This window comes from Triticum aestivum, chromosome 4D (assembly GCF_018294505.1).
Source record: "Triticum aestivum cultivar Chinese Spring chromosome 4D, IWGSC CS RefSeq v2.1, whole genome shotgun sequence".
Lineage (NCBI taxonomy): Eukaryota > Viridiplantae > Streptophyta > Magnoliopsida > Poales > Poaceae > Triticum > Triticum aestivum.
Genome location: NC_057805.1, coordinates 395551372 through 395567775, shown reverse-complemented (window position 1 = coordinate 395567775; position 16404 = coordinate 395551372).

Here is a 16404-nt window from a genome sequence, read left to right as displayed (position 1 = left end):
CGGTACTCTAGCACCAAAGAGGAAATAAGGACGCTGCGCGCGCTGGCGCCCGCCTGGTGTCGTTTGTCATGGCTCACGTCACGAGAGCCTCGTGAGGTTTGCCCCGCCTTGATATCTCCGCTCCTCGTGAGCCTGCCTGGCTAGGCCACTCCAGAGGAGGTCTTGCGTCGTCCGCCTCGCGAGGGTCTTGGTTGCCTTGTTGATGAAGATGGGTTTTACGGCCTGCTAGATTGGCCGCGCTGTGGGCCGCAGGCAGGCAAGTCTGGGGACCCCCGTTCCCAGAACACCGACAAGGATGGTGGGCAAGGGTCCAGAGCGCCCCGAGCCTCCTGCGAGCGCTACTGAGAGGGGTGGTTCCATTATTCCAGCCCAGCCCCTCCGGAGAGCGCTGCTAGACAGTATGCAGACAGCTGCGGCGGTCGCTTCTTCTTCGGCTGGGAGAGGTCGGGGGAGGACGAAGAAGGATGCTAGAGGTGGACGTGGCAGCGGGAGAGGTAGGAAGGCTGCTACGCCTTCCTCGCCGCCACCCTCAGCTGATTCACCCGACCACAGGACTGCTCCGTCTGACATGGACCCATCTCGGACTACGGTCCATGAGCCTCCGGTCGCTGATCCTTCGCCCCGCCAGACTCGGGTCACCGATCCTTTGCCCCACCAGACTTGTGTTGCCGATCCTTCGCCCCACGTGAGTCTGGTCCCAGAGTCTTCGTCCCAGAAGACTCCGGTCCCGGAGTCTTTGTCCCAGAAGACTTCGATCCCGGAGTCTTCTTCCCACGAGACTCCGGAGGCTAGTGGCCCTACTGATGGAAGCGAGGACACCTTTTCTGATGATAGCTACAGCGACAACGAGCTGGATGAGAAGGGCAAGAAGGTCTACAAGTGTGGCTGTACAAAGCTCCTGCCCATGCCGACAACCCCCGACCAGAGGTGGTTGATTGCGCCTAATGGGTTGAAGTAAGTGCATTTACTATTTTTTAACCTTTTGCCTTGATGTTCCTTCAAATTAATATCTAATGCGTTGTCCTTGTCATACTGCAGGGGCTGGGTACACCCCCGTGGTGTCCCAGGCCCAACCAGGTCCTTGGTGTGCTTTGCCAGCAGCACTTCCCTGGGTGGGTCCCGTTGCCCAGTGAGGGCCAGGTTCTACAGCTAGCACTGAGCTGGGAGCTGTACTCGGTTGCCCCGGCCTGCCGGAGGAGATGGTCGCTGGTGTCTTGTGCGAGACGGTGGCCGACATCGTGTTCCATCAGTTTTGGGTATTTTCTCCTTTACAGAATTGAAAGTGCGTTATATCGACTAGAGGGGGGGTGAATAGGCGATTTTTAGAAATTCTTCACTGAGGAATTTGTGGATGAGGGACTTCCTTAGTGAAGAACTACTTGCAGCGGAATAAGTACTCAAAAGTATGCATAGCAGAACACAAGCATAGTCATCATGATGAAATGAAAACAAGCACAGAGTACAGAAAGCGTAAACACAGGATAACACAGGATGAAGACAAACGGACTGAAGAAATTGAACTGAGGAAATTGAGAAAGTCTTCAGTCAAAGTCTTCAAACACAGATATGAAAAAGCATACAACACAGTAATGAGGAAATGAAAGAGTTGAGGAAATAGAACCAGTAAGCTTGGTGAAGACAATGATTTGGTAGACCAGTTCCAACTGCTGTCTCAGTTGTACGTCTGGTTGGAGCGGCTAGGTATTTAAACCTGAGGACACCCAGTCCCGGACACACAGTCCTCACCGTATTCTCCTTGAACTAAGGTCACACAGACCTTGTCCAAACACTCGTGGTAAGTCTTCAGGTGACTTCCAAACCTTCACAAACTCGGTCACTCGGCGATCCGCAATTTCCTCTTGGATGCTCAAGACCATGACACCTAACCGTCTGGAAGAAGCACAGTCTTCAAAGGTAACAAGCGTCGGATCCACGCAGGATCAATCTCTTCAGTGATGCTCAATCACTTTGGGTTTGTAGGTGTTTGGGTTTGGGGTATTTCCTCACTTGATGATTTTCGCTCAAAGTCCTCGGAGGATGGGATGCTCTCAATTGACAAGTGTCAGTTTCTCTCAGAGAAGCCAACCAGCTAGTGGTTGTAGGTGGCGGCTATTTATAGCCTAGGGAGCAGCCTGCATGATAAGACATAAATGCCCTTCAATGATATGACCGTTAGGTCGGTAGATATTTTGGGACAGCTGGCGCATAGCACAGCAACAGTCGGAAATTTGAGGTTCAAACTCCTCAGGGCTATCATGTTCCTCACTGTGTAGGCAATCCGCACTGGCGAATTCCTAACTCCTCAGTCAGAACAAATTCCTCAGAGACCAGAAGAACTTCATCTCTGTCACTAAAGAATATGACTGAACTGTATGAGATTTCCACTGGCTTCACTCGAAGGGATTGGTAGGTGTAGGATCTTGAGTTTAGCATCACATGGAAATTTTTCCTTAGTATTTCTCGACCCCCTTTAACAGTACGGTGTTTCCTATGACTCAAGAAAGAGAAAATGAAAACTACGAAAACAAAAGTCTTCACGCTTCATATTCCTCAAATGAATACTAAGTCTTCAAGGTTACACCAATTTCTTCACTTTCAAAGTCTTCAGAAAGTCTTCAGAAATCCAAAGTCTTCAGTCGAAGAACTTCATTTTTAGGGGTCGACTTTCTCTGTAAATATCAAACTCCTCATAGACTTATAGATCTGTGTACACTCACAAACGCATTAGTCCCTTAACCTATAAGTCTTCAATACACCAAAATCACTAAGGGGCACTAGATGCACTTACAAGAATTAAAAATCAACACTACCTGGTGATTGTACTAATCAGTGTTGTCTTGTTTGATTGCAGACCTTCTACAGGGTTTCAGAGGGAGAGCAGGAGGCCGTGTCTATGGTTCTCGAAACCGAGTGCAAGCGCCTACTTTAGAACTTATGACACGAGGCTCGGGTGCAGGCCGTTCGAGACTACTACGCCTCGAAGGGTAGTAGGAGGGCCAAGAAGAAGTGTCGCGGCAAGTTTCTGAGTAAGGAGAAGTACATGCAGGTAATTACCTATTCTTAAGGCCTTGAACTTAGTTTTCTTGATTTGATTCGTAGGCGTAGCGCTGAAATTTCTCTTGACTAACTTAGGTGCCCCCGAGGTTGTGTGTGGATAAAATGGACTGTTGGGAGGCGTTGGTGGATGCGTGGTGCTCTCCCCAATGGCTAGTCGAACACCATAGGGCCAAGGATAAGCGCGACCAAATGGAAGGCGTGCCACACCATCAAGGGAGCTCCAACCTGTTTGAGTACGGGGAGAACTGGGTATGTGGTTTGCTACATGATTCATGCAATTTCATTCTTCATGCTAGCATTTATCCCTTCCAAAATGACTTAATATGCTTAGTTAGTTAAAAAATGGCATAACTACCTTGGATAGTTCATTTATGACATAATTACCTCTAAAATGACATAGTAACCTTAGATAGCTCTATAAAATAACTAAATATGCTTTAGTTAGTTAAAAAATGGCATAACTACCTAGGATAGCTAAATAATGACCTAAACTAATCTTAGCTAGTTCATTTATGACATATTTAGCTCTAAAATGACATAATAACCTTAGATAGCTCTATAAAATGACTTAATATGCTTTAGTTAGTTAAAAAATGGCATAACTACCTTCGATAGCTCAATAACGACCTAAACTAATCTTAGTTAGTTCATTCATGACATAATTAGCTCTAAAATGACATATAACCTTAGATAGCTCTATAGAATGCCTAAATATGCTTTAGTTAGCTAAAAATGGCATAACTACCTTGGATAGCTTAATAATGACATAATTAGCATACTTTGGTCAAAAATGGCATAATAATCTTGGTTACCTCCAAAATGACCTAAACTTAGCTTATTTTCCTCGAAAATGACATAATAACCTTACTTAGCTCCAAAATGACCTATTACATAGCAATATCATTCTTCATGCTAGCTTGAGCCCTTAACTAATATTTTGTTCCTCTCTCTCAGGCGCACCACAACAAGAAGCCTGTGCCAAATCTGTTTGACCTCTATGGCATGGCCCATACTGCCCCGTACAAGAAGGCCAAGCCATTCACGGAGTCTGACCTAGATCATCCAGAGAGCTTCACCAACATCTCCTCCCACCACAAGCTTGTGAGGTACAGAGACGAGGGGAAGGCGAGGAAAGGGGAGGACTTTAACCCGAGCCAGGATCCTTTTAATACAGAGCTGGTGATGATATCTGGTGGCGGGAGGTCCCATGGCTCCATAGCCATTGGTGATGTACTGATACGTTGTCCTAGGACTCTCCCGCAGATCAAGAAGCGCCAGAGTAGCTCTGATCCTGAGATAACGCCTCGTGCACGGCCCGCGGAGCTCGCCATGGCGGTTAGTTGTAAGGACTCTCTCACCTTTCCTCCATTACATTGTGTGTGCGTCCGTTGATGATTACAATGCTAACGAGGAGTGGTGTGTTGCAGGCATTGGTTGAGAAAGAGAGATTGAACACCCAGGCGCTTTTGGAAGAGGCAAAAAGGGAGGCAGCGGAGAGGGAGAGGGAGATGGAGGAGAGGACGGCTAAGCTGTTGGAGGAGGAGAGGAACCAGAATGAGGCGTCTAACCGGGCCCTATACGAGCTCATCGTGGTATGTTTCTTGTGCATATTAGCCCAATCATGCACGTAATGTTCTCATTACTAACTAATATGACTGACTCATGAGAACCAAATGTGCAGACCATGTGCGAGAAAAACGGCCAGCCCCCTCCGCCGATGCCCCAGATTGCTCCGGCGACCACGGTGAGTTTGATTTGAATGGTCGTTAGTTACTAGTATTCACATTTCAGTTTGCGTCATGCTAACGAGACATTATTGGAAATGATCTTTGGTGCAGCATGGCTCCCGATAAGCATCGACCAATCCTTCTGCGTCTGCCAATGGCGGAACCCCGACCGGTCCTTCACCTCCGTCTGCCACTGGCGCAGCCCTGACCATTCCTACACCTCCGTGATAATGGTATTTTTCTTCTTATTTAGCCCGTTTAGTCCATTTTTGACATAATTTAGCCTATTTAGTCCACAAATGACATAATAAGATGAAGAAAATCAAGGAAGAGGAAGGAAAAAAGGAATGGGAAGAAAAGAAGAAGAAGTTCTTCTTCTTCTTTTCTTATTCTTCTTCTTCTTTTCCTCCTCTTACTTGTTTTTATTCGTAAATGGCATAATAACCTTGCTAACCTCATAAATGTCATATACTTTGCTTGTTGTCCTCTAAAATGACACAATAAGCTTAGTTAGGTCAAAAATGGCATAATTAGCTAGGTTAGCTCAAAAATGACCAAGTTTAGCTAGGTTAGCTCCAATATGATCCATTTAACCTATGTTAGCTCCAAAATGACCTATTTACCTAGCTTAGCTCTAAATTGACCTACACACTTAGCATTTTTTACCTACCTTAGCCAAAAAATGGCATTTTTGCCTACATTAGTTAGAAAAGAACAAGATAAATAATAGGAGAGGAGAGAAAGAAAGAGAAGATAAACTATTCTTCTTCTTCTTTTCCTCCTCTTCCTTTTCTTCTAGCTAGTCTTCTTCTTCTCCTTCTAACTTTCATCTTTCCCAATTTGCAGATTTGCTTTACATGAGGAAGCTTGGATTCATGGAGTGTACTATTCTTCTGGTGCTTCCTTGTTGTTTATGAAAACTTGTTTGGATATGTATGTCTATATGAATATGTTGTTGGAAACTTGTTTCTGGTTATGTATGTATATATGGATATGTTGGACTTTGTTGAACTATGTTGTTGCATATATATGTTGGATTTGATGAAATATGTTGTTGGACATGCTGTTATATGTTGTTGGATATGTATGCATGTATATCTGTGTGTGAAATCATGTCAAATTAAATGGATTCAAATAAAACAGGGGATATATAGCCTCTTTGCCGTCTGCTAGCGGACGACAAAGAGCTTTGCCGTCTGCTAGCAGACAGCAAAGAGGACACGTGGCAGCTACCTGTAGAAATTGGGAACACTGGCTGCCTATTTGGTCACTTTGTCGTCTGCCAGCGGACGACAAAGAGGTTTGAATCTTTGTCCTCTGCTGGCGGATGACAAAGTGACAAGATAGGACTGTCAAACAGGGCCAGCTATGCCGTCCGCCGGCAGACGACAAAGATTCAAACATCTTTGTTGTCAGCCGGCGGACGGCATAGCTGGCACGTGGCAGCTTCTCAGTGCTTGCCGAGCTGAGCTCTTTGTCGTCTGTCAGCAGACGGCAAAGAGCGCCGTTAACCCCCTAACGGCTCTCACCCCAGCCTACTGCCGTCCATGATCTTTGCCGTCTGCTGGCCTCGGACGGCGGACGGCACAATCCTTTGCCGTCCGTTTCTATGAAGCAGACGGCAAAGAAGGCCTTTGCCGGGACTCGTTCAGACGGACAGTTTTCCGTCCGCTGGCTGACGGCAAAGGATTTTGCCATCCAGCATGTATGCCTTTGCCGTCCGCCATGGCAGACGGCAAAGAAGCTGATTCCAGTAGTGAAGCTTGACAGATTAACAAAATCTAAAGGAGGAAGAATGGAGATCCATTTTGAGGCAGGTTTAAAGAGGCCACATGATGCTACAGAGTCAGCCAAGTTAGTATCAGAGGCAGCCATTGCCGTTAGGTGTCATGCATGTATCCTCCCACCATGGATCCAGTACAGGAATGAGAAAGACAATACCCATTTTAACACCTTCCTTGACCATTTATCCGTAAGTAATGTTATTCATCGCAATTTGTAATATTGTCTTGCTTCGTGCCATACTTTCTAGCTTCCTCCTAATAAGACTCACATTCTTTTTTCAACAGATGAGGTTCAAGTTGGATCCGAAAGATGATGCAACTAAACAAGCATGCACTCATGTTTTTCAGTCTGCTCTGCAACAGTATCGGTACCACCTTAGAAAATCTCACTTTGAAGGCAAGGCTAACAATGAAATCGCCCAAACATCTCCAGTGGAATATATTACAGATGAAGACTGGACAACCCTTGTTAAACACTTGTCTGATCCAAAGTATCAGGTAGGGTATATGTATCTGATCAGACCATGTATTGAACTTGTATTTATGTATGTGCCTTACAAGTGTATCTTCTTCTAGGCTAACTGTTTGAAGAACAAGACGAACCGTTCTAAAGTGAAATTCCAACAGACAACATGATCTCATAGCTATAATGCACACTGCGAGGCTCTTGTAAATAGCTGCTACTTCATTCTTTTTTCTGTGCCATATTATCGTATCTATATTGACTTGTTCCAAATACATAGGAAAACCCGTGCGGACCAAAAAGAACCTGAACCGAATGTAGTGCAAATCTTCAAGGATTGCCACACCAGCAAGATGAAGGGCATGAGCACACCAGTTCAGGCCACTGTTGTAAGTCCTTACTCCTCCTACCTTTGAACTGATTGGTACTATGATGTGTTCATTTAACTGCTTCGTTTGCAGCCAATGTCAGTTACTCTGTTCACTTTTATACACAGTTGTCTTAACGTATCATTTCACCTTACATGGTTTAAAAGAGATGAAGGATATTATTTTGGTCTTGATCTGTAATCTAGTTGTGATGTTCACGTGCACACACAATGATAGAATAGCATGTTTGTTTTATATCTGTTTGCCCATGATATGAATGATGTCATACTATGTTCATCGTACTTTAAACCATGTCTCTTTATCCTTAGATGTCAACGAATGTGAGGAAATAGACAATACAGTAGGCATGCTACATGGACATATGTTCCGAAAGTGATTTTATTATGTAGTTGGCACTATACATGCTAATGTATTACAGTAGTTCACCAAAATAAGTTATGTATAAACATGAAACCTAGTTTGTTTGTTTTTGTCTCATTAGTAGCTTATTTGGTACACTAATCTACAAGTTCAAACTTTCAGCAAGCTATGGAACAAATGATTGAACAGCCACAACCACATGAAGGTGACGAGGCTACCACAGGCACAATGTCACCTCTTGCTGAAGTGCGTGAGTATCTCTCCACTAACAGTGCAAAATACACCTTCCTGCGTAATTCTGGGTTGGTTGTCAAGGTAACCTCGTCCAAATCGCCTACTGAACAAAATCTTCCGGCTAGACAGAGTGATATATCTGTGCTCCAGACACAAGTCCAATCCCTAATGGACGTTGTGTCGGAAACAAAAATAGTGGTTGACAAATGTAGTGAAGAAATGAATGGTTTTGAAACCAGACTATCAGACATTTGCTTCATTGTTCAAGAGCAATGGCGGAAAAAAGGGGATGATTGTGCTGCTCCATCAGATTCTACAGCTTGAAACATAAGCACTCAGGTCAAATGATCTGTGCTTCTATACATCTGATGGTGCTTTTATCTGCAAGGACTGTAAACTTTATGCCAACAGGCCTTTTTTTGTATGGTTGGAATTTATTTTGTCGTGATACAACATTTATGATGCTGCCAAAGGCTGCAGTAATTACGATGCTATTTTTGTATAGTGTAGGTTTATCTTAGTAATGTATTCGGCCGAAAGCTTCGTAGGAGCCCAACATGCCAACATTCGTCAGGCCCATTCCAATTGGGCTAAAAACGATTCTGGGCCGAAATTTGCATGTAGCCCACTAAAAATATCTAGGCCTAAATCAGCATAAGCTTTCATATTTTTCTGGTAGGCCTGTGCCCATAGTGGGCCTTTAACAGGACTAAATATAATTTGGGCCCTCAGTAATAATAGGCCGTTTACATGTCTAAATATCTTGAGCCCATAAAAAACAAGGGCCTTTAATAGGCCGAAAGTAAGATTGGGCCCTGATTGTGCCAAATAACCCACTGGTCTTAGCATGCCGAAATGGTGGCCCATTTACAATGCGGATCGTCCACAGGCTGAAATTCAGACGGGCCATAAATGCGCCGACCGACTACATGAGCCTTTAAAAGGCCAAAAGTTCGGTCGGGCTTGATTAGTGTCATTTTTATATGGGCCGTTAGTAGGCCCAATGTGGCATTGGGCCACATATGGCCCATGGATTTCGTCCAACGTTAACAGGCCGAAAGTCACAACAGGCTAAAAGTGGCCCAAATCTATAGTGGGCCTCTAACAGGCTAATGTTAGACATGGCCGAATATGACCCATATCTTTCATGGTCGTTTCTGGGCCAAAAGTTTCAATGGCCTATAAATGGGCCCAAATGAAGCAGGACCTTTAATAGGCCGGAAACACACCGGGCCGTAATTCGGCCCAAATTCTTACTGGACTGTTAACGGGCCAGAAGTGACCATGGTCCGCGATGATGACAAGTTTAGGACGGGCCGTTGACGGGCCGATTTGACACTAGACGTATGGGCCTTAACTGAGAATGTTGGGCCTTTAGCTGGGCCAGCCCATCATGGTATGCAAAATCTTGTGGGCCTTTACCTGGGCCGGCCCATTATGGCCCGCTAAATTTTATGGGCCTTTAGTTGGGCCTGCCCACTATGGCCCGCTAAATCTTGTGGGCCTTTAGTTGGGCCGGCACATTTAATCTTTATGGGCCACTTTTGGGCCGGTCCACGTGTCAACGTATCATAGGCGCATCTCGCACATTGGATGAGTGACACTTGTGCCAACGCGGAGCCGACACGTGGTTCCGTCAGCCAATGAGAATTTTACACGTGGAAAATCGGCATTGGTCGTGGCTGTTAGCGGGTTATCGGATCCAATACCGGACCCGATAGCTTAACGGCGTCCCGTTACGGTGGATGCCACGTGTCGGTCACCCTTGACAAAAGCACTTCTATGACGCGTGATTTATCGTCATGGAAGGGGACACCTCCGTGATGATAATTTTGGTAATATCATGGAACACTTCTACGACAGCACAGGTATGACTATCTTGATTCTGTCATAAAATCGTCATGGATGTACATGCATGAAAGAAAACATGACCTACTGTGACAAACACGTATCATCACGGAATTGTCTTTTTTTTTGTAGTGACCAAGACCGCCAGGACGGTATGACGGAGGTCATCGTCGAGCCCACCACGGCGTCATGACCAGAGGCTTTTGCAGGCGAAGACTACTTTTGTCAGGATAAGATGTACTAGTTGTCTCCCTTCGAATTTGGCCATTGTGGGATCCCTTCCCACCTCCATTTTGGGGGAAGAGGACCAAGGCCACTATAAATAGGACCCAGCCACCGCCGTAGAGGGGGATCCGGATCATTCAGATCATCCTCTCGCCACCAGCTCAAGAACACACCTCCTGAGGCCGTTCTTCCACTGTACTAGTTCATCCTCAGCCCACCTCGAGGCCAATCCACCACAAAGCAGGAGTAGAGTTTTACACCGCAAGGTGGCCCGAACCTGGGTAAGCTGTTGTGTCCTCTTTCCTTTTAGTTCGTCGAGCTAGGCCGTGGGATCGACGGGTTGACACACTAGGGAGGTTGAGTTCTTCGCACGCACCCCAGAGTTCGAATCTATCCAGGGTTTGCGGAGCCTGAAATTTGCCATTTGGCACGCCAGGTAGGGGTGCATCAGAGATTCGCCTCTTCGCCTGCTGTACACCACCCGTGCCGCTCACCCTCATGGCGGGCGCCGCTCCACCGACAGGACTAACGAGCGCGTTCGGAGGCGCCACGGGTCTCCGGGATCCCTCAAGTGCAGTGGCCGCCCAAGTTCAGGCCGGAGTTGCCGCCTCGATACGACGGTACGGCGGATCCGGCGGGGTTCCTCCAGGCGTGCGCGGAGGCTGTTTGGGCGGCCGACGATGACAAGGTCATGGCGAACTGGCTGCCCATGGCCCTCATGGGGGTGCCGCGCGCCTGGCTTCTGGGCTTGCCGGAGTCCTCGGTGGCCTCCTGGGAGGAGCTGTGCGGCCTCTTCGTCGCACGCTGTTGCGGCCCTCCTCGGCGCCTCGCAGGCACCGGCCTCAGACCGCCATACCAAGCAGTTCTGCCGGAAAATGGGCGCCGCCCACGTGCAGCAGGGAGCTCCTCTGCTGGGCGGCGCCTAAGGCTGACCTCACCTTCGACTTGAGGGACCACCTCGCGACTACGGCAGGCGCCGGCGCGCTCCCGATGTTCTGCACCCCCACCATCTACAACGTAGAGGTCACCAGGACCCTCATCGACGGAGGCGCTGGCCTCAACGTGCTCTCTGTGGAGGCGTTCGGCCTGCTTCATGTGCCCCATGGCCAGCTCCGCCCTACCAAGCCGTTCTCCGGAGTCGTTGACGGCTCCACCTGCCCCCTGGGGCAGATCCGCCTCCCCGTGACCTTCGACACACGCGACAACTACCGCACCGAGCTTATCGACTTCAGCATTGCCTGCATCGACCTCCCGTACAACACCATCCTCGGGTACCCGGCCTTGGCCAAGTTCATGGTGGCAACCCACCCCGGTTACAGCCTCATGAAGATGCCAGGAAGCAGCGGCGTCCTCACTGTAGCGGGGGACACCAAGGACGCGCTATTGGCCCTCAAGCTCGCCTTCAGAGCCACGGCGGCCGCGCGGCCAAGCGAGAAGGGAGCCCCGGAGGCTCCGAGGGCTGCACCAGCGAAGAAGAAGCAATTGTTCTCTCAAGATCGGGCCGAGACGATACTGGTGACGGTCGGTGAAGACGGGGCGTCGGGCTCCACCCTCACCATAGGCGCCGGCCTCCCCCCAAACCAAGAAGAAGGGTTGGTCAGCTTCCCATGCGCAAACAAAGTTGTGTTTGAATGGGAGCCAAGGATCTGGTTGGGATCTCGAGGGGGATAATCGAGCACCACTTGAGGGTGTGCCCTCATGTGCGGTCAGTGAAGCAGAAGGCACGACGACAGTCCATGGAGAAGCAGTCGTTCATCATCCAAGAGACCCGCAAGCTGCAAGAGGCTAGTGTCATTTGGGAGGTGCGGTATCGAGAATGGCTAGCAAACCCTGTTATCGTCCCCAAGAAAGGCAGGAAGGAGCGCATGTGCATCGATTTCACCAACCTCAACAAGGCTTGCCCTCAAGACCCCTTTCCACTTCCACGCATTGATCAGGATCTTCGATTCCACCGCCGAATGCGACCTGGTGTGCTTTCTTGACCCCATGCGGGGTGTATTGCTACACCTGCATGCCGTTCGGGCTGCGTAATGCTAGAGAAACCTTCCAGCGGCTGATGCACATCGCTTTGGGCCAGCAGGTCCGGAGGAACACCAAGGCATACGTCGACAACATAGTGGTGAAATCTCGGGAGGCAAGGACCCTTACCGAAGACCAGGAGGGGAAATTTTGCCAGCATGCGCAAGGTGGACCTGCGACTCAACCCGGAGAAATGTGTGTTCAGCGTCCCGTCCGGCAAGCTGCTAGGGTTCCTGGCGTCGCACAGAGGGATTGAGGCCAACCCGGAGAAGGTCAAGGCCATAGAAAGGATGAGTCTGACGTAAACCCTTAAGGAAATGCAGAAGCTGGCGGGCTGCATAACCTCACTCGAGCGTTTCATCTCCAAGCTAGGGGAGCGCGCCCTCCCTTTCTTCAAGTTGATGCAGAAGAAAGGCCCATTCGAGTGGACTCCAGAGGCTGACACAGCTTTCCAAGACCTCAAGAAGTACCTCATTAGCCCGCCGGTGATGGTAGCGCCTCGCCCCCTTCAGCCTTTGGTGCTCTACCTGGCCGCCATGCCTCACTTCGCCAGCGCAGTGCTGGTGGCGGTGCAGGACGAGCGCCTGAGGGCGCACGACGAAGCAGCCCGCACCCGGTTGGGGGACTACAGCCTCAAGGCGAGGCTCCTGAGACCTCGGCCAACCCCCCAGGCAGTGGGGCTCCTGAGGACGGTGCTCCTGAGGCCACGGCTGCCATGTCGGATGGCAAGGCTCCTAAGGGCCCATAGACTCAGGAGGTGCAAGACCTCACCGATGCCTCCCCCCTCGTTGAGCACCCGGTGTACTTCGTCAGCACGGTGCTACGTGAGGCGCGGACGCGCTATCCCATGTCGCAAAAGCTCTTGCTCATGCTCCTCGTCGCCTCCCAGAAGCTGCGCCACTACTTCCAGGGCCACCCCATCAAGGTTCTCTCAGCTTACCCACTAGAGAGGGTGCTCCGGAGCCCAAACGCCGCGGGAAGGGTCGCGGAGTAGAACATCGAGCTGCAAGCGTTCCAGCAGGAGTTCAGCACCACCAGAGTCATCAAGGGCGTTCCCCTCGCAGATTTCATTACAGAATGGACTGACGTCCCTAGCCGTGAAGCGTGCGAGGACCGCTCTCTCCTACCCGGAGATGAGGCACCAAATGGATGGGTCATGTACTTCGGTGAGGCATTCGCACGCCAGGGCGCGGGGCCTAGAGCAGTGCTCATTTCGCCCACCAAGGACAAGCACTACTATGCCGTGCAACTCTGTTTTTAGCACGGCGAGAAGGTCTCCAACAACATTGTAGAGTACAAGGGCTTGATCGCCGGACTCAAAGCCGCCGCGGCTCTGGGGATCAGGTGCCTCACAATCAGGGGTGACTCGCAGCTCCTCTTCAACTTATCCAACAAAGAGTACAAGCCGAAGGACGAGCACATGGAGGCATACCTTGAGGAGGAACGCAGAATTGAGAAATGATTCTTGGGCTTAGAATTGCAGCATCTGCCGCGAGGTACCAGCAGGCGCTGTTGCGGTACCACTGCTGCAGCGTCCGCTCCAGGACGCTCGAGGTGGGTGATCTCATCCTAAGGCGGGTGCTCTCCAGGGAGGGGCTACATAAGCTCTCACCCATGTGGGAGGGCCTGTTCAGGATTACCCGTGTCTCCGGGCCTGGCGCCACGCGCGTCGACACGCAGGACGGGATCCCCATCCGGAACGCCTGGAACATCCAGCACCTCCGGAAGTTCTACCCATGAAGCAAGGCCCCGTGCCTATGAATGTCTCCGCTTGTGACACTCTCACGTAATAATGAGTAGGGACTGTACACGCCCCGGAGTCTCCTGGGTGCCGCCCGCGAGCCTCACGGGGGCTCCCACCCACGTCTTAGTGGCAGCACTTAGCTCCGCGCTGGTGAGAAGACTAGTCTAGGTGCCGGACGCGGCTGTTCTTTTGCTTGCTTTCTGTAGCTGGTTTGCAACTTTCCTTTTAGTTCATCGAGCTAGGCCATGGGATCGACGGGTTGGCAGACTAGGGAGGTTGAGTTCTTCGCACGCACCCTAGAGTTCGAATCTATCCAGGGTTTGCGGAGCCCGAAATCCGACAGGTAATGTGTTTCAAGTTATATTTGGAAAACCTCATGACAAAAACACATCTATGGAAAATAAAACTAAAGATGACAATACTTGAATATATGCATTACGCCTAGCTAGGGGCATAAAACGATAGCGCTTGTTGGGAGGCAACCCAACGAATAAAATTTATTTTTGCATTTTACTTTCTGTTCTTGAGTGTTTGCACAATTATGCTACTGTTATGATTGTCTTTTTATGTTTTAATTAGTTTTTGTGCCAAGTAAAGCCTTTGGGATCATGTTGGGTGATAGTTGATTTGATCTTGTTAGAAACAGAAACTTTTGCATCCAGTAGCAGAATTTTGAAAATTCACAGAAGCGACGAAAGCTTCTGAATGTTTTTTCACAAGATTGATATACCAATTTCCTACGCTATCCTAATTTTTCAGAATTTTTTGAGTTACAGAAGTATGAGATCAATTCGCATCTTTACAAACTGTTTTGTTTTTGATAGATTCGGTTTTGTTTGCATTGTGTGCTTATTTTGATGAATCTATGATTTGTATTGGGGGGTATAAGCCATGGTAAAGTTAGAATATAGTAGGTATAATGTAATAACAAAATTTGAATGGGTTTGCAAGAGTACTCAAAGTAAAGATTGGTTTTCTTATGCTATCGGATCTCACAAAGGTTTTGTTAAGTTTTGTGTGATTGAAGTTTTCAAGTTTTGGGTGATATCACGACCGATGAAAGAATAAGGAGTATCAAGAGCCTAAGCTTAGCGATGCCCCATGGCACCCCTAGTTAATATTCAAAGAGAACCAAGCAACTAAGCTTGGGGATGCCCTGAAAGGCATCCCCTCTTTCTTCTAATGTTCATTGGTAATTTTACTTTGTTGGGGAGACGACACCTATGGGATCGCAGGGAATCTCTACTACGGTTGGCGGGGCGCGGGGATGTGCAAAGAGCGGGTTTAGAAGATCAAAATGGGGGAAATTTATCCAGGTTCGGGCCGCAAACGATGCGTAATACCCTAACCCTGCTTTGGTGTATATTTGGTGTTCTTGAGCTCTTGAACTAGCTGCGGTGCATGCCCAGGCCAAAAAGTCCGAATCCTTCCTCGGTACGCCTCGGGCCTCCTTTTATAGTCAAAGGGGTTGCCACAGTGGCACACAGGAGGTGGAAAGTATGTCCAGTGTACAAGTCTATCGCCTGGCACCGTAGGACAAACGCATTTAATGCGCTGCCGACGTGCCCTCTTGCTTTATCGGGGATGGCAAGGAAGCTCGTCCCGTCTGTCACTGCCTCACCTCGCTCTGACGCGTGTCCAAGCTAACGAGGCATGCAACGCCACGCTGGCTGGCTGGTTGCTGAGCTGGTGCGGTGGCAGGGTCTTCACGAAGATCTTCATGCCACCACGCAGGTGCTTGGCTAGTTGGCCTAGAAGTTGCATGCTGCCACGCAGGTGTTCGCCTGGCTGGCGAGCCGATCACCGTGGTGGAACGGCCGTGGGACGGCGGAGCCTCGGTAGGCGTGGGCCGGGTGGTCGCCCTGGAGATGTCTCCGGCAAGGGTCTTGCCGGGGTCCCGACAAGGGTCTTCCGGGGTCTCGTGGTCGTCCACGGCAAGGATTTGCTGGGGGCCTTCGTCTTCTGGTTCTCATCTAGTCTTGCAGGCCTTCAGTCTTCACAAAGATCTTCATGCCACCATGCAGGCGCCTCCCGAGCCTTGGTTCCTGATGTTGTCGATGGTGTCGGAACCCTCAGGCTCGAGGGTGGCGGTCTTGCTGGTGTTGGGTAGGTTTCCCCGGCAAGGCCATTGCCGGGGCCACGTAGGCCGCGCTAGCAAGGCTCTTGCCAGGGGAAACCCATCTTGTCCCTTCACTCTTCGTGCCTCTGGCTTGAGCGCTGCTCTGGTAGTCTCGTATCTTTTCTTCCTCTGCCCCGCCAAGCGTGGCCGCAGGCGTGGCTACAACTGCCCGTGCACAAGTAAAGGGGTACAAAAAGGCCCCCAATTTTTTACACCGACAGGAGCCCCCGGGCCTAGGCCACACATAAGCGCAGAGCGTTATTGGGCCAGGCCCAGAACGGTGCATGGGCATGCGTGGCAAAGTTTTAACTGCGGTAACTCCCTCGCCCGTTGTGCTTCCCCATGACCCGCGTTGAATGCGTGACGTGGGGGTCTTGCGTGGGGCGGTTGCAGCACGCTTGTGTCACGTCGTGGTGGATAGTAAAGAGGCGGCTT